General features: G+C 34.8%; 1 pseudogene; it reads left to right on the top strand.

The window, feature by feature from the left end:
- Positions 1–3,312: 3,312 nt before the first annotated feature.
- On the top strand, positions 3,313–14,385 carry LOC124993570 (ubiquitin-conjugating enzyme E2 variant 2-like; annotated as a pseudogene).
- The last annotated feature ends 6,033 nt before the right edge of the window (positions 14,386–20,418 follow it).

A 20,418-nucleotide genomic window follows, 5' to 3' on the forward strand; every position in this document is an offset into this window, starting at 1 on the left:
AGAAGGATTTGTTTGACGTACGTGGATGAGCCAATGTTCGGGGCATAGATATTTATGATTGTTATGTCTTGCTGATTTATGCTTCCCTTAAGCAGCATGTAATGTCCTTCTTTATCCCTTCTGACTAGTTTTGGTTTGAAGTCCACATTATCTGAGATGAGGATGGATACTCCAGCTTTTTTGCTGTGTCCGTGTGCATGGTATGTTTTTCCCCATCCTTTCACCTTTAGTCTATGGGTGTCTTTTTCTATGAGATGTGTCTCTTGCAGGCAGCATATTGTTGGATTTTTCTTTTTAATCCAATCTGCCAGTCTGTGTCTTTTGATTGATGAATTCAGGCCATTAACATTCAGGGTTATTATTGTGATATGATTTGTATTCCCAGTCAATTGACTCATATTTGTTTTTGACATGATTTGGTTTCTCCTTTATTTGGCTATTCCTTTAGGCTAGCGCCTCCTGTTGCTGATTTGCATCGTTGTTTTTCATCTCTTCCTCATGGAATATTTTGCTGAGAATGTTCTGTAATGCTGGCTTTCTTTTTGTAAATTCCTTTAGCTTTTGTTTATCATGGAAGGATCTTATTTCATCGTCAAATTTGAAGGTAAGTTTTGCTGGGTATAAGATTCTTGGTTGGCATCCATTTTCTTTCAGGGCTTGGTATATGTTGTTCCAGGCCCTTCTAGCTTTTAGGGTCTGGATTGAAAAATCTGCTGATATTCTTATTGGTTTCCCTCTGAATGTAATTTGATTCTTTTCTCTCGCGGCCTTTAAAATTCTGTCTTTATTTGTATGTTAGGTATTTTCATAATAATGTGCCTTGGTGTGGGTCTGTTGTAATTTTGTATGTTTGGAGTTCTATAAGCCTCTTGTACTTGGTTTTCCATTTCGTTCTTCAGATTTGGGAAATTTTCTGTTATTATTTCATTGAATAGATTGTTCATTCCTTTGGTTTGTTTCTCTAAGCCTTCCTCAATCCCAATAATTCTCAAATTTGGCCTTTTCATGATATCCCATAGTTCTTGGAGATTCTGTTCATGATTTCTTACCATCTTCTCTGTTTGTTCCACTTTGTTTTCAAGGTTAAATATTTTGTCTTCAATGTCTGAGGTTCTGTCTTCCAGGTGTTCTATCCTATTGGTTATGCTTTCTATGGAGTTTTTAACTTGGTTTATTGTTTCCTTCATTTCAAGGATTTCAGTTTGGTTTTTTTTCAGTATCTCTAACTCTTTATTGAAATGATCTCTTGCTTCCCGTATTTGGTCTTTTAACTGTTGATTGGTGCGATCATTTAATGCCTGCATTTGCTCTTTCATCTCCTCCTTCAATGCCTGCATTTGCTCTTTCATCTCCTCATTAGCTTCCCTGATCGTTTTAATTACGTACATTCTGAACTCCCTTTCTGACATTTCTTCTGCTGTGCTGTCATTGGGTTTTATTGATGTAGTATCTAGGTTTGTTTGGGACATTTTCTTCCCTTGTTTTCTCATAATGGTCAGTTGTCAGTGGGACCCTGAGATGTTGCAGTTTTCCACTATTGGCTTATAGTGTCCCAGTAGATTTCCAGTGTATCACCTCCCAGCCTTCAGTAGCCTGATGTCTTGGAGGAATCTGATAAAGCAGCTCATTCGAAGAATACTGCCCCTAGCCTCCTACTGGTTCCACGTTTTGGAACTGGCTCTGTGCGGAAATGCTCTCACTGTGGGCCTGCACCGTGTAGCTGGCCGTGTGGGAAGAGCCCACTGCCGGAGTGTGGAAGACTACCTTGGGAAGACTCAAGCTGCCCTGCCCGGCTCTGCTAAGCCACCTCTATCTGGGCCTGCCACCCGGGCTGAGCTTTACCCAGTGGGCAGACTCACCCGTGGCTCCACTTCAGTCCAAGTCTCTCAATGCCTCCCCTTCTTAACTCCTGGGTTGTGGAGCGACCGGAGGTGCAGTCTCCCTCTAGGCCGCCATCTTGGATCGCCCCGTGAAGAGAGCCCGCAGCCGGAGTGGGCAGAGCCGCCTGAAGAGGTCTCCGGCTGCCCTGCCCTTATCCCTGAGGCTGACTGCAGATCGAGGCTCTCCGCTGGTTCTTTGCAGGAGTACACTGCACTGCAGGGGCTCCGGGACTCGGAGCGTGCTCTGTTCAGACAGGCTCTCACTAGGGGGCCAGTTCCGTTCCGAGAACCTGGAGAAGCTGGCTGTGTGGGCGGGGCCCACCGCCGGAGTGCGCAGGACTGCCTGTGGATGACTCTAGCTGCCCTGCCCGGCTCCGATAAGCCACCTCTATCTGGGCCTGCCACCCGGGCCGAGCTTTACCCAGTGGGCAGACTCACCCGTGGCTCCACTTCAGTCCGAGTCTCTCAATGCCTCCCCTTCTTAACTCCTGGGTTGTGGAGCGACCGGAGGTGCAGTCTCCCTCTAGGCCGCCATCTTGGATCGCCCCGTGAAGAGAGCCCGCAGCCGGAGTGGGCGGAGCCGCCTGAAGAGGTCTCCGGCTGCTCTGCTCTTATCCCTGAGGCTGACTGCAGATCGAGGCTCTCCGCTGGTTCTTTGCAGGAGTACACTGCACTGCAGGGGCTCCGGGACTCGGAGCGTGCTCTGTTCAGACAGGCTCTCACTAGGGGGCCAGTTCCGTTCCGAGAACCTGGAGAAGCTGGCTGTGTGGGCGGGGCCCACCGCCGGAGTGCGCAGGACTGCCTGTGGATGACTCTAGCTGCCCTGCCCGGCTCCGATAAGCCACCTCTATCTGGGCCTGCCACCCGGGCCGAGCTTTACCCAGTGGGCAGACTCACCCGTGGCTCCACTTCAGTCCGAGTCTCTCAATGCCTCCCCTTCTTAACTCCTGGGTTGTGGAGCGACCGGAGGTGCAGTCTCCCTCTAGGCCGCCATCTTGGATCAAGATTACCTATCTTACTGTTAGGTAGCCGGTAGACATGAGTAGTGGGAACATGACATTTAAAGGGTCAATTTTACAGGTAAACCTATGTACTAACTCTCAGCATGTCTCTTTTTGAAGCAGCTCACACAAGCTCATTCTGATCAAGCCGTGGTTTGAAAAGATAACAGTATGTTCCAACCTTTGACTAACAAGATTGTGCCTTCCAGGGTTTTTCCTCCTCCTCAGGTTTGAAGAATGTAGGTCCAAAATCTCCTTTGCTGATAAGAAACACACAAGTTACCCCAATCCAGGCTGGACCTGATGAAAGAGGGCCTCGGGGACCTTTACACAAAACAAAATGACCAAGAGAGTTGACTTTAGTAAAAACATGTGCAGTAGGGACCTAAAAATCAGATACAATCCTGCTGTTAGTCAAAAGTTAAGCGATCATGCTTGGGCAGGATTCTCCAGAAACCTCCTCCCACCCCAATAAAACCGAGCTCACAAAGAAGTGAGTTGTCTATCATTCTCCTCTCTGAGAAGACTCACTCTCTCCCTTGAGGATTCTTTCATCTCTTTCTTCTTTCTCTTCTAATAAACTGCTAGGCTTTTACTAAGTCTTGTGTATTGCTTGAAGCTGTGCATGTGACAACACAAGAGCTGAGAATACAACAGAATCTCCAATAAGATCTCATCTCAGGTGTCATCTTATCTCTGTTACCATTATCATTTCAAATAATTTCTATTTATGTTTATGTGCATAAACGGAACAAGATTTTACCCCAATCTCTTAATTTCTTGATGATAATTTAATGTCAGGTGCTAAATCTTGTTAAAATTCTGAGTGACAGATTCCTGAAATTCAGAGTTCCATACTGTGCCACAAGGGAACAGTTTATTTTCTTACAAGTCTTCTCTGCCTCAGTGGTTCTACTCTGACTGATTTTCATCCATATGAAGTCCCTAGACCTCTTTCCTCCTTCTAGCTTTTGTCTTTCTCCTGGCTCCCCTTATTTTCTCACAGGACTCTGCCACAAAATAAGTCACTTTAATTACTGGTGAAAATTATGAATCTTCTCACCCTCTTAAAATATTGTGCCACCCCTTCACAATGCCCTTCTTCGCAATAGCACCAGATCTCCTAAATGTATGGAGGAACCATGTGGGTGGATTTCATGCCAAATACATGAAACAGGATCACATTTGTCTCTCATGGTGTCACACATCATAAAACTTAAGGACAACTTATGCACACCCTTCAATGTTTACCCCAGATTCACCTTTGCTCCTGGTTCCTTCTTTCCACCCTTTCAGGAGATGACTTGATTTTATTACAGAGAAGAAAAGAAGGCCAAAACTTAAGCTCCCCCTTTATTTCCCTGGTTCCATGTGTGTAGGTCATATTGCATGCCCAATTACTCTTATTACTATTTATTTTTTAACATAACATAAAGTTTTCTATCTTACAGAAAATAATGTTCTACTTATATGCTTGATTTCATTCTATGGTATTTTCTGGAACACTTTGTCTTCTCTATTATCTCTTCTTATCTATACTTTCAAAGTCTCTTTCCATATTGACTTTTTAAAAATGTATATCAGCATTTACATGTTGTCAAGATCTTTTAGGGCTTAATAAAAAAAAAAAAAAAAAACCTTCACCCTGAGCTGTCTTCCCTTTTATTTTGAACCTTTCTTCTTCTATCTCCTCTTCTTTTCTTCTTCTGTGGCTTCCTTGAAAGTAGTTAGTTATCTTATCCTGTTTGTCTAAGAAAGTGCCACTTCCGAGTCTTACTATTTTACCTCCATTTCATGGTAGTTTCATTAGTGACTTTCACAAATTATTGTCAGTCTTCTTTCTTCTGTTCCCACGGTAAAATGGTTTTGTTTGTTTTCCCTCATGAAGTGTATTGTGTTCTGTCACTGAGATGTGCATCAGAGGTGTTGGTGTAACTGTTTACTTGTCCCTAGGATTGCTTTGCTTCTTAGTGCACAAAAGCTTGTGGATTTTCACTCTTGAAATCAAGACCCATGACTTCTGGGGGGGTTACTGGAACCCCCAAATCCAAGAATTTTGTATCCACAGTGGAACCTCTGAAAGAATAATGACATACAATGGGATGTTGTAATGCAGATTCTGTGCCTCCAGGTGAAGAAAACACTCAGGCTTGACTTCTTTAGTGTCCAGAGCTGCCCCTTGGTGACGCCACATTCACCATGTAGGGCATGATGGTTGATAATGCATTTGTACTTGGCTTCCTTTCTTTTTAGTTCTACTTCCTCATTCTCCTGGTTTTAACTGTGAATATTTACCAATAATATCACTTTCATATGAACCATCAGTTTAGTGAGTACTTCTGGGGAAACTAAGCAGAAAAAAAATATAGATATAGATGATATAGATATAGGATAAATGTTCCTATATGCTCATGTGTGACTTATCATCTACCTTCCTCTTATTTGCTGGCAAATGGAAATATTCCACACAACTTGTCATGTGGACCTATCTGCCTATAATGGAGTCAAGAAGTACAATCTCACCATGATTCTAGGACACTGAGAGATGGAAATACAGAATCTCAGTTTTCAACTCATCAATATCTGGTTTCCTTCCCAGGGACTCCCTGAATCTGTTATCACCATAGTCATCAAACATATTTTAGTTTCTTGAGATTTCTATAGCTCATTAAAATGTTGGTACTTTATTTTCTGTTAATTATGTTAATTTATTTCTTTTTCCTCTTGTTTTATCAAAAATGCCTTTTGATTGCAAGCATTGTGGAAACAAATCACAGAATGATTTAAAAGTTAACATGGATTTTCTCTGTTTCAGGTGAGGAGTTAGTCTAAGGTAAACCTAAAAACTCTACTATGAAATCACAGGAAATCCTGGTACAAACAGCAAAAAATAATAAAAATAATTTAAATAAGATAAAGTAGATAATCAAATAAAAATAAAAAACAATATTTTATGAAATTGGGATAGAAATATAGGTATATAAAGAGTATACACTATACAGAAAATATAACAAATTTGATACATTAAGATGTAACTATTTTTATGAAGCAAAGCACATAAAATTAAAAGCAAATAATATAATGAAAGAAATATTTATCACCTATATATTGTATAAAGGGTTTATAGCGAGAATAAATAGAAAGTTCCACTGATTAAATAAGAAAAAATACATGAACTGATTAGAAAATAGAATAAGTATATAAACTCACAAGCCTCAGAGAAGGAATTTTGAATGCCAAAATTTATGTATAAAAGTTAGCTGAGTATTTTCAACCTCATTAGTAATTAGAAAAATGCAAATTATAGCCATATAAAATGTGTTTCAAATACATCAAGATGGAAAAATTGGTTGAATATAATAAATTCAACTGCTAGTGAAATAAAAATTTGTAATTTTACAGGTGAGATACAAAATCAGTATAACTTTTTGGAAAGCAATTTTGCAATATCTTATAAATTTGAAGGTATATGCACTTTATATCTCAGCAATCACACGGCAGGAGAGACTTGTCATATATGCATACAGACCATTTAGGACAGTGTCTTTTCTAGCACTGCTTGCAATAAAATATTCTAAGGGAAAGTGAAATATTCCTTAGTAGGAAAATGCATAAGTAAAATGTGACTTATTCATTGAATGAACTAGATCATCAAATATTATTATCCACATTCAATATGGATATAACTTAAACAATGTTGAGAAGGGAAAACAAATAACAATTATAATATATGCATACATATTATCCAATAATATATTATTAATTCATTCATTAATTTGAAGTAAAAATGTAAAAAACTAGCTCATAAATGTTATTTTCCAACCTCAGGAAGTGGTTACTTCTGAGATTATAGATAGGATGCATAAAGAACTCTAGTACACAATCTCTGAGAAGTTCTGATGACACCTGCCTACAAATATTCATGCCCACATGTAATCACTCCCCTTCAATATAGACTAGGCTTAATGTCTTACTTCAAATTAATTAAATGTGACAGAAGTAATGGCCTACTATTTTAGGGATTAGGTTAGAAAGAGATGGTGGCATCCATCTTGAGTTGCCTCTTTTTCTTTCATGCTTGCTTGCTTTGAGAAAACCAGCCAGAGCATTGTGAATTGTCCTGTAGAGAGGCACATATGGGAAAGAACTGAGAGGAGTCTCCTGGCTAAGAGTCAATGTGGAAGCACAGAAACCACATGGAGATGTAAGCAGACCCTCCTTGAGTAAAGCCATCAGATGAGACCATAGCTTTGAATGTCTCCTTACTGGCAACGTGATGAGAGATCTTGAAGCAAAGGCCCTTAACCAAGATGCATCTAGATTCCTGCTCCACAGAAATTATAAAGTACTCAACTAATCACAGTTACCTACTGTGAAACCACTGATGTTCGAGGATGATTTGTTAAGCAACAATAGGTTACTAATACATGGAAAATGGAGCAGTAACTAAAACTGTCCTGCAGCCTGGTGAAATCAGCAGGATTCCTCATGTTGGTAAAAAGATGGCTGTACTAGCTGCATGCCTTAAGTTCAGTCATATCTTGAAAGTTGTGTATAGGAGAAATAGAAGTCACATGTACAATTAAATTATTTTCTAGATGTCATTTTCATAAATAGAACCAGTTAAAAATAATCTTAATATATTTTATTTTGCCCAATGCATTCTAAATATTTCTATTCCAGCATTTAATCTACATAAATTGAGATACTTTACACTTCCTTTTTCATGCTAAATATACAGATACATAAATGTATATCTCATAAAATGTAGTCAAAAGAAATAGATTAATACTTCAAAGTATTTTCAAATGTGTTTGAAAATTTTCAAATAATAAAATTGAATTTGTTTTTAAATTTGTTATAATTAGTCAAAATTTTAAAAAAACAACAAAATTTTCATTTCTAGGTTGTTTGATTCATATTTCAAGTGCTCAATAGCCACATGTGCCAGTGCCTACCATATTGTAAAGATGTATTCAGAGGCTATTTCTCCTAGGACACAACTCCTCTTTTTCTTCAACTAGCAACAATTTCTCTTTATAGTTTTTTTTTTTTTTTTTTTGTGGGTCATATATGTTTTTCTAAACTGATCCCTATAAAAGGTGATGAAATTCCAATTCAGAAAAGTTGTTTTCAACCCTCTCTGTATATTACATTCTGTTAGATATTAGATTTACCTGGAGAGTTTTTTTTCTTTTTTCTTTTTATGTCCCTTTGTTTCATTTTTATGTCAAAAGGTTCTGATAGAGTTGTTTGGTGTTAAGTTCCAAATTGATATTTTTAAGAGCTTTCAGGGAGAAGAAATTAAAAATGAAGTTCAAACAATTCTGTGCTTACGTAGTCATTAAATATAAGGGGATGGACATTTTCTTTCTTTTACTTTTTATGAAATTTATTTTGAGATGATTCAAATAAGATAGGGAAGTGATTGATTAGATTTAAGAACCAGTCATGGGATGGAGGTGTTGGTCAGTAGTCAAGCACTTTCCTAGTATGCACAACTCTGGGTTAGGTTTATAGCACTTAAAAAAAAAATCTGTCTTGAGGATTGTGCTTGAGATAGATTCCTCTGATGCACAGGGCTTCCTGGGAAGACGAGACAATAACTGGGACAGAAGGCACAACTCTGTTAGAAAGGAGAAATTAATTCTTTGGAGGTAAACAACCATTTCCCTGCACTCCCTGGGTTTTCTTTTTAACTCTAAGGTATTTCCTTATTCTCAGTTTTTGCTGTTATGTTGCTGAGCCCCCTCCCCTACTCCCAGATGGACAGATTGACTGGGTTCTTTGATGCGAGCTTCAAAAACTGAATTTTACTTTATTCTACTTTTCCTCATCTTGGGTTTTGCTACCATCTATATCCCAATGACTCCTTACTTCAAACAGATTAATCCACAAGACTTTGTCTCATATTTCAGATGATCACTTAAAAATAAGACTGATTCATTTTATCTTCAGTGCCAAACTTACTATTTCTTTCACATGACTTTTGATACTCAATATTAATACAACAATTTTTAATGGTTTTGTGCAGTTGCGGTTAACTGTACATTCCAGCAATATAGTTTATATCCAACAGAATTGTTATAATTTTCAGGTACTCAAAAAATTATCTTTCTTCGCTTTTTAAATCCAAAGCTAGAAATTTATACCTGAACTACAGTAGTGCTATTGTAATATGAAAATTCCTAAAAACCTGTGCCAAGAAAAGTAGCTTTTTTTATTTTCTTCAAAATATGTTTTTTTTATTTTTTACAGACTGCATTTTGATTCATTGTACACAAATGGGGTACATCATTTCGTTTCTATGGTTGTACACGATGTAGATTCATACCATTTGTGTAATCCTACATGTACATAGGATAATGTCTGTCTCAGTCCACCACTTTTCATACCACAGCCCTCTTATTTCCCTCTACATAATCTAAAGTTCCTCCATTCTTCTCTCACTCCCACCCTCCACCCCCATTATATATCATCATCCACTTATCAGGGAAAACATTCAGTCTTTGGTTTTCTGGAATTGGCTTATTTCACTTAGGATGATATTCTCCAATTCCATCCACTTATCTGCAAATGCCATAATATTATTCTTCTTTATGGCTGAATAATATTCCATTGTGTATATATATACCACAGTTTCCTTATTCATTCATCTGTTGAAGGGCATCTAGGTTGGTTCCAGAATCTAGCTACTGTAAATTGAGCTGCTACAAACATTGATGTGGCTACGCCACTGCAGGATGCTAACTTTAATTTCCCTGGGGATAACTGGGTCAAAAGGTGGGTCCATTCCAAGTTTTTGTTTTTAATGTCCTAGGATCCCAGTGGTTTTGTTTTCTGGTTTTTTTTGTTTTGTTTTTTATCACTGTTGAAATCACTAATGCCAAGAATCACACCTTTATTTCATTTGGCCTCTTCTCTACCCTCTCAATAATAGTCTCTGGCAGGTGGAAGAACTTTCAAGAAATTTGTTAGAGAAAGATGCTTTTCTGTTATCTCAGAGGAACAGATTGAAAATTTACAGATAATTATGTTAGAATGATTTGACAATATGACCGATGTAAATTTTCCAGAATGAGTGCGGTTATTGAAGTCAGCAGATTATTTGTAGGAACGGTTTTTAAAATTGCTCTGTATTAAAATTATTTTATTTATTTACCCATTTATCTCACCTTTAGGATCCTATCCTAATGAAATAAGTAAAGAATATAGTAAAAAAAATCATGCCCAAAGAGATTATTCAGAAATTGTTATATTGAGGCTTTAGAAACATTCTACATTCCCATTAATAAAAACTATTTAAGATAGATCATTATTCAAATTTTAATCTTATGCTTATGAAACATTTTAAACATAGGGAAAACAGTTTGCTTACAGTATTAAGTAAAAATAAGAAAATGACAAACCATGCAGATTAATTGGTATAAAAAACGTATTTTATGAAGAAATTTTTAAGAAGAGACTTATTATGCTATTTTAAATGAAAAATATATTGAAATATTGACTTAAGAAAGTGCACTTGGCTCAAAGACTCCAGTCTGCTCTAGGATTTAAAGAAGTTTGATTCATTCGACATTTCTGGTAGTAATCTGATCATTATTTTAGGATCTGGAGAAAGAAAGGGACAAAAAGGTGGCCTGAGAGGAGGAAAACTTACTTTTCTTGGCTGTCTATGCTAAAGAGTTCCTACTTCTGTAGAATTATGTTTTGACCTGTGCAATGCATGGTCTGGAGCAACCTCTGGCAGCATGAATACATGTAGAATCATATTGTTGGTAAAGGCCATTATTGCATACTAACATAGATATCTCTCTGAGAAATATTTGCAGCAGAAGAGAGAAGAATATTTGTTGATTAGGAATGATCTTTATATACCTGTGAGTGTATATGGATATGGGTATATTTGGTTGGGCATTCAATTTTTCTCAGGAAAAATGTAGAAATTAACACTGCTAAAAGGAAAATGTCACACTGGAAAGTCCTAAATACAAAACACATTTTATAGAAGCATCACTGGAAGATTTGCACTGTTAAATCAGCTTCATGAATCTGTAATTAGCATATTTCTGATTCAATTATTGCAGTGTCTTATGATAGCAATGACAATGGAATAGAAGGAATAAAATCAACTGGACTCATAGTTAGAGAATGCTTAAAAGAAAAAAAAATAAAGTTAACAATTTCCTTCTTTGTGTGATTGCTATTTTCAGAAAAACTAAACTCAGGAAGAAGCAGTTTTGGAGCAAGAGGTTGGTGTGTAATTACTGAGTTAATTAAGAGTTTTTCATTAAATATGTGGGGGTATGAGATCTTAGTAAGTTCTTGGACAAACAAAAAAAATGAATCATCTTAATAATGATAATTTTTAAAAGGTCAAGTAACCAGGCTAGAATCACTCAAAGTTTAGCACTTTTTATAGCTCTAATATATAGCTTAATTTAAGTACTTTTGTATTTATTTATTTAATTGCATTGTGATGACTGTTAATGTTTTCTTTATTCTCACCATTTTGAGAGTTATACAAAATAATATATTTCTATGAGAAAGGCAAATGTTATAAACATTAATTATTTGAGGTAATATGGCAATTTGCATTTCAAATCTATATGCTTGCATAAAGTTACTGAATATATTTACATGTTTATACGTCACTATTCAATATTCTAAATAGTTCTTGTAGGAGTGGATAATATGACTATTATTAAATATTTGAAGTTCTCTTAGCTCACGTACAATTTTGAGAACTGTTTCTTCCCATACTTCCAAGTGTTTAAGGTATCTTTAGATTTAATACCACTAATTGTAATAGTAATGATTACTTAATTTTTGTCAGTCCTTCTCAATAGGTTAATGAATATTAAATCCTACAGAAACACACTAATTAATAAAGAAAGGGAGGATTAAGAACAGAAATTATATAAAAGAGTGTCAAAGAAAATCTTCATTCTCTGTCATAACAGGTTTTATTTGATTCTGTTTCTCCTTAGAATAGAATTCAGGAATGCTCAGTGCTCTTAATGTATTAAACTTTTAAAGTTTTTTTTTCTTTTACTTGAAAATAATTACTAAGTAAACAATCATATTTTGAAACAAATGAGTTTTATTTGCTCTATTTATTTTCTATTTCTACTAATTATATTTCAATTTAAATAGAATGTCAGTTTTAGCTCACTTTAATCATGTAAGTTTTGGTTCCTCAATGTATTAATCTATTGTTTTATATGCTGTCTTTTGTACGAATTTTGTGAAGCATTGTGCAATTAATAAGAGTTTTCAGAAGCATTGTAGTTGAATGAGAAAATTAACAATGGACACACACACATACAAACACACACACACACACACACACACACACCACATTCAGAAAGGATAGAAAACAAATCCTGGTCTTTATATTTGTCTGTGTTCTGCACGCCACCTCTTTTATTTGTACTTAATTTTTTTTAGCACTTCCTCTTTTTCCTGTCAGGTTCTATATCCTCTTCAGTGACAAAACCCTTATAAATCACCAAATTAATTGATTTCATTTTTCAGTTGATCATGTATCTTTTACTGATTGTTCTAAAATAACAAACAGTAGGTAGCTATTTGATGTGCATTTTTTGAAGTCAAAAGATTGCAATCTATTTTCTTATTATAATATTTCAGGAAGCATGTTCTTTAAATATGTTTGAACAAAACAACAATGGAAAAATAATTGAACAACATGTGAAAGCAATATCTTAATAAAAATTCTAAAAATAAAAAGTGGTAATTTTGAATAGACCTATTTAACAGAGTGTCATATGCTTGGTATGGTTTCATGCTTTGGAGGTGTTAAATACTTACATGGTTCTATGAAGTAAGTGTGGAAAAATATCCAAATTTTAAAATAAAATAAAGGCAGAGAAATATTGAACAATTTTCTTAATATCATTCAGTGGTAGTCCACACACTTAGCTCCTCTTCCTGGCTGCCTTTCCAGTGAAGCGCCTTTCTTTTCCCTTTTCTGTTCAGAATTTTCATCAAAGTTAACAGGCAGTCAAGTTAAAGTAAAATTTTTTTGATTTTCTACTTTTACCTTTCTTCAAATAAATATTTGAGTTCCTTAGTATTTCTTTGTTTTCTGCAGATAACAACAAATTGCTTCAAGATAGAAAGTAATTTTTTTCAGTTACCTTTCTTTCAAATTTTGTGAGAACTATGATTCTTGTGCTTTTGAAGAACAAAACCTTTTATTGAAGTATAATAAATATAAACTTTACATAAATAAAATTTATAATTTGATACATTTTTACATAGTTATAAGCATGAAACTATTTGCCATAGTCCAGATAATGAACTCTAACCATCATCCCCGAAGGTTCCCTGTCCTCCTTCCTAGGCAGTCCTCAGGTTCTGCCCATCCTTTCCTATAGGCAACCAATCTGCTTTCTTGCATATAGGTTAGTTTGAATTTTATAGAATTTTATAAACTGAAATGACAGATAATATACTTTTCTCTGATTTATTTCAGTCAACATAATTCTTTTAGATTCATCTATATTTTTGCATGTATAGTTTCTTTTATTGCATTGTACTGTTTCATTATATGAATGCACCATGATGTATTTATTTATTTCTTATTAATGAATATTTGAGTTGTTTCCATATTTTGCTGATTACAAATAAAGATTTTATGAATATGTAAGTCTATCTATGATCATCTGCTTTCATAAATACCTAGATAAATACATAGAAGTAGAATAGCTAGATTAGATAGTAGGTTGATATTTAACTACTTAAGAAGTGTCAAATTATTTTCCAGTATGACCGTTATTATATTTAGCATTACCACTAGGAACATATGAGAATTTCAGTTCCTATACATCTGTGACAATATGTGGCTGTGATTTGAATATTGTTTGGCCCTCCAAAAATGATTGTGAAATCAAATTTCCCTTGTGAAATCTAAAGAGGGTGGAAATTTAATCTGACTGAGGTGTTTGAAGGTGGGACCTTTCAGAGGTGTTGTTAGTAAAGGTCATTATAGTGGAGACCCTGTGATGGAATACTGGTGGCTTTATAAGAGGGAAGGTTCCATCATACTGCAGGAGAAGATGGAGGGCTCCACCGGCGTTAAAATTCTTCTGTAATTTTCAATTGTTAGAAAATCTTGAAGAAGGACAAAAAGGAATAGGAAATGATACAGTTAGCTGGGGACATGAAGATGATGAGGATCTGGCAATTACCAGATGACCAGGCATCATTTTTGGGTCATCAAGGATAAACTATAAAAACAAAATATATAGGCTGAAAGTAGAATGTTGACCTAAATGCAGTTAGATTTGTAACGAAAATTAATTTGAATGGAATAAATAATTCCAGTGGATGGTGTATGCACAGAGCACAGCAGTGTTAGCAAATTGATAAAATTCATTTATCATTGAAGTGGTATTTAAAGAGTCATTAGATGTCTAATGATGTCCAAAGAAAGTATGAAGCTTCCACAGCCACAAGAAGGACAAACATACAGAAATTAATTTTTGTGACTATCAAACATATCTCAATTCCATAACCTTCTACTTATATTAATGCCTGGATTAAATATCACAATGCAAAATATCCCAAAAATTCTAGCTGGTAAACGTGACCTGAACATTCATAAGAAAAAAAAAAATATATATACACACACACACACACACACACACACACACACATACATGTACATATATATATATAATATAATATAAGTACATCCATTATGCTTTCAGGTAACAGGAGGAAAAATGCAACACAATATTTTTTTCTCTTGTTAATTCATTTTTATTTAAATGTAAACCTGGAGTACTCAAAATAGAATTCAGGTTTACAAGAGGAAAGAATGGTTAAGAAGTATCATATGGCAATGGAAATGTGTGTTTCTGAAAAGTAAAATCTCAAGAAGGAAAAACAGAAATGATATGTTTTATTCATCTTGCTTAGTGAAAGCTGCAGTTGAAACTGTTTAAAGTAGCAGGTACAATGAATATTGTTACAAATTGTGATGATTTTTGAAGCAGTGCAGGTGCTAACTACTACAAGTATCACAAATATTCTAAACATATTTTTATTTTTGATACCTGTATTCATAATAAAAAGTTGGTGGGTCAACCAATTTCTGTTAAAAGCTGTTCTGTGTGTCATGTGTAACAGACATGGTAAATATTTATTTACTGTATAATAAACCACACATGTAAATTTAAATGAGGTCAACAAAAAGGAATAGGCATATGGAGTTGTGATTTTGAGATTATAGTTAGTCTTAAAATGTAAATAAAATGTGGAGCAAGTCCTCAGAAGGAAAAAAGAACAGGCAGGAAAACCGTGAGACACACATACACTAGTGTTCCCTGCTGTTGTCAAGCAATGCTCTGTCCCACCTTGATGCTCTGCCATCAAGAAGGCCATCACCTCCAGGTTTAGTGGCTCATACCTGTAATCCCAGTGAATCTGGAGGCTGAGATAGGAAGATCTCAACTTCAAAGCCAACCTCAGCAAAAGCGAGGTGCTAAGCAACTCAGTGAGACCCTGTCTCTAAATGAAATACAAAATAGGGTTGGGGATGTGCCTCAGTGGTCAGGTGCCCCTGAGTTCAATCCCAGTACCCACCCCCACTCAGAAAAAAAGAAGACCATTACCACACACAGTCTCTCCAACTTGGATCTCTAGAACTGTAAGCCAACATCATCGTTTTTTGTTTTTTGTTTTTCCAAACTTGCCCAGTCTGTGGAATTACATTACTGGCAACAGGGGCCACTACAACGTGGTATTATCATTCTTTTTAATTTTAGACATCTTAATTGATATTGATGGTAAATCCATGCTGATGTTAATTTGTAATTCCATAACTAAGTTAAACATTTGTTGAAGTTCATGTTTTATACTCACGTATCATTTTAAAGAGTCTTTTCTAATATGAAGTGCTCATATTTGATTTTTTTCTAATATTTGAGTTTTGAGGTTGGATATTCTGGATATAGCTCTTTTATTAGACATCTACTTTGAAAGAACACACACACGGACAGATATATATATATATATATTTTCCAAGTCTGCATCTCTTAACTATTCATTGTTTTAACACTAATTTTTGATAAAAATGGAAATCTTAAATTTTTATAATGTCTATGACTGATCATGTTCTTTCAAAGAACATAATTTTTGTGTCACATCTAATTTTACTAGTTTCCTATTGCCTGTGTAAAATATAACCACAAAATTGTGATTCAAAACAAAATAAATTTGTCATCTATAGTTCTGGTGATTGTTAGGGGACTGGCACCTTCCTGAAAACTTAGCACAAAGAGCTCCCACTTCACACTCCAATTATTGTGATTAAGTCAGAAAGATTTCATGCGTGTTGCTTAGAGTAACAGGCATGTGTTTATTGAAGGGATAGGAAAAGGGAAGGGGGATACTCTGAAGACAGAGCGGGTCCTCTCAGAGAGGAGAAAGACAACAGTGCCTCTCCTGCCCTTCAGTTGTATTGGGGATCCCAGTGAAGCTTCCAGAGAGTCCCACTCAGGTCCACGTCTTAACTTTTGACTGACAGCTGGATGACATCAGACTTTCAAGTCCCCACTACCCTGACCACTCTAGGTCACCTTGGTCCATGCTGACTGATTCTAATTGAATTCTTAATTCTTAATTCTTGATTCTAATTGAATTCTAATTAAATTTTTAGAGATCTTATCTTAGGAGGAATTACCTTTATCTACCCTAGTTTCTGGATCTGGTCTGTGTAAAGGGTCACAAAAATCTCCCCATTCAAGTTAATTTATTCTTCTTATTGACATTATTTCAGGCCTGCATTTCTTCTGCAAATAATACATAGGTTGCTGAGGAATGTGACATAGCTTGTTCACTTAAGTCAGGCAGGGCTACAGGTAAATTGTTTCTTCAGAGAAAAAGCATGGGGGGCGGGTCAGTACAATCATTCCATTTTATAGAACTATTTGCATAACCTCATGTTCCAACCAGCCACATCTGTCTGTCACCTATTAATCAGAAGCCCAAAATGTATCTCAATGGACTGAAAACAAAAAGTAAGCAGAGATGCATTCCTCCCTGGACACTGTAGAAGAGAATCCATCTTGTTTCCTCTTCTTTAATGTCAGCAGTGACTGAGGGAATTTTCCTTAGGTCATAATTCCCTTACTTTGACTCACCTGCCTTTTTCTTTCATAGCTAATGACGTTGGTGATTAAATCAAGTACCCCAAGATAATCTAGGATAGCTTCTCTAATTTAAGGTCAACTGATTCGTTTTTATCTAGTACATTAATTATATTTTGGTTAGTGTAGATATACAGAAAAGGAGACTTTTGTACACTGTTGATGGTAATGTCAGTCATTATAGTCATTATGGAAAACAGTATCCAGTTTTGTCCAAAAATTGGAAACAGAATTGCCATATGATTCAGCAATCCTACTTCGGCATATATATTAGAACAAAGAAAATCTGAATCTAGAAGAGAAATAAGTATGACCATGTTCACTGCAATGTTATTTATAAAAGTCAAGATATAGAAACAAATTATCCTACTGACTGATGCATGTACAAAAAAAAATGTGATATGTGTGCACGCACACAAAAACCGGAATATTAGCCTCAAGAAAGAAGGTGATAATAGGATAAAATTTGATGCTCTTAGACTAAGTGTAATGAACCAGACACATAAAGATAAATAATTCATATTATCACTTTTATGTGGAATCTAAAAATGTGTCAAATTCATGGAAGCAAATTATAGAATGTTGGTTCCTAGGTGCTGAGAAGTGAGGGAAATAAAATGTTGGCCAAAGATTGTAAACATTTGGCTATCAGATAAATAAGTTCTAGAGATCTAATGTACACAATATCATTATAATAAATAACAATGTGTAAATTTGTTAAGAAAGTAGTTTTTCAGTAGTCTTACCAAAAAAGAGTAGTTGTCCTAGTGATAATAGTGATTAAACTTTTCACATGTTAATGTTATCATTTATGTAATTTCTTGGTTGGTGCAGATTGCTCTGTTTTTCTTGGAAATATGTATATAATTTTTCCCCTTTTTAATTCAGATAATTTTTAATTAAAGTTGAGACATTTCAAATTTCATCTAATTGATAACATATTTTATATCTATATTCTTTGGTTTTACTATTGATAAAAGTTGAGTCACTTGAAAAGTATTTGGTCTTGATCCTTTTAATTCTTGCTTTTAAACTTTGTTAGGCAGAACTAGAGTAACATTTAATCTAGGGATAATTGTACCCACTTTCAATGAAAGAATTTGCTGACTGCTGTACCCGATACCCATAAATTATTAGATTTGTCATTTTAGATAGGAGGAGTAGGCAATATCCCCAAACTTGTTTAAGCTCCAAGATCATTCTAAACCATTTAGGAATTCCCCACCTCACCCTCCACTGCATTGACTTTAGAGAGTTTCCTCAAATACTGAACTAATTGATATTTTAAGCTGAATTTCAGTTTAGTATATTCAGTGACCTGAAAATCTCTGAAGCTCTCGTTCTGACAGATTTCTACTTTGTGACACTCATTCCTATAAACTGTAACCACCATCCTGGGCTTTCAGTTCTATCTTCTCAATTCAGGGAAACTACTAAAATCTGCCTGGATTATCTTTACCCAATACAGTGTAGAATCTGTTTCAAGAAGGTAAGTTGGTGCAATTTTTGAACTCATCTTGCTTGTTCCCCTCTCTTACTATTCTTTTGATGCTTAAATGTCTGGTGTCCTGAAAACCATTGCTTCATGTATTTTGTCATTTTCTTTTTCTAATTTGTTTAACACAAGAACTCAAATTCAGTTCTTATTATTCATTTTTGGCCAGTAGCAGAAATTCATGATGTAATTTTCATCAAAGTACAGAACAAAACCCCCAAAACCAAAACCAAGACTACTTATACAGTTAGGAAACTTAAAAGTAGTAATCTTGAATTACTTAAAGAAATAATGTCAATCTATCTCACACATTTAGATCAGAGAAGCACTTAATTTCAATGCAACTACATGAATGTTCATCACAAAGCTTCGAATATACTCCCTTAATTTCCCAATGTTTAACCTTCAACCGTCATGAGACTTTCCTTTTTATTCTTTTCATCTTGCATTCATTCCTGACCTTTATCTTCTATGTGAATGGGATTTTACAAACATGAGTTATATACTTAGTTTTGTCTCTCCAAATAGATGGCTTCTTATTTACTTTCACATTTCTCTGTGTCTTTCATCTAGCATTCGATCATACTTCTTGTTATTTAAGACTTATTTTTGTTTAATTCTGCTGCTTGCTCACCAGGGTGACAGAAAAAAAATCAATATTTTCTACCTGAAAAATGTGGCCATTTTCAGTAAGAAAAAAATAACACCTATTTTCAGAACACAAGCTAAACAATACTGAGAAAGAGAACACACAATTAAATGAATCATCTAATAAAACATAGCCACAAAGCAGCTAATATTGATGCAAATTTTTCTTTACTTTCTGATTAATAATATAGTTCATGTGAGCACAGGAAGATTATTTTTGATATTGCTAATTCCCAAATGATTCAATTAAACATTATAATACTTTGAAGAGCACATTTTTGATTTTATGATGGGTTAGATTCTTCAAATATTTCTATAAGAGCAGAATCAGGTCCTGTAAACACAACACAAAACAAAACAAAAACGAAGACCAGAAATTGACTTGGAGTTACTATTTCAAATTGGCATAAAATGGATTAAACAGAAACATGCATATTGAATAAGGTTAACAACTAGGAGAGAGAGATTTATTGTTTATTCAAAGAAACAAACATAAAACTAGAAGTGAGATTAAAGATTAAGTAGTTGTGTCATAAATCACAAAGTGATTTTATGTTTTAAAATAAAAAGGGCAAAAATGAGGCAAGATGCTCCTGATGTTTATCATATACATAATATATATTATGTCTATATGTGAGATGCTATTACTCCTTTAGTCATGTGTGGGTTTTATTATTTTTGTGTGGGTTAGCTTCAGTTAAAAGCAAAGATTTTCGTAGAGGATTTGAGAGAAGGTATTAAAAAAACAAGATGCCAAAACTACTAACTGCAATTAGCAAGTTTTCAGGATATGAGATTAATACATAAAATTTGATATCTGTCTAACATTGATGAATAATCAGAAATTGAATTGAAATTTAAAAATCATTGTTATTTATAATAACATACAAAAATGATATACTTAGGGATAAATCTGACTACCACTGTATAAAACTGTACAATAAAAACTACATTGTATAGAGCAGCTAAATTAGAAAAAACCTAAATTAATGGAAGTACCTGGTAACTCAATATTTTAGGATGCTACTTTTCTCCAAATTGATCAGTGTAATCCCAATCAAAGCATCAGAAATTTTTTCTTGTAAAGTTTGATAGAATGATTCTAAAGGTTATTATCAACTTTAATTAAAAATGAATTCATTAATTGAAGAAATTTATAATAATATGTTAGAGTATTATGTTGACTTAAAATTATAGGCTACAGTAATACAATGGAG

Source organism: Sciurus carolinensis, chromosome 9 (genome assembly GCF_902686445.1).
Source record: "Sciurus carolinensis chromosome 9, mSciCar1.2, whole genome shotgun sequence".
Taxonomy (NCBI): domain Eukaryota; kingdom Metazoa; phylum Chordata; class Mammalia; order Rodentia; family Sciuridae; genus Sciurus; species Sciurus carolinensis.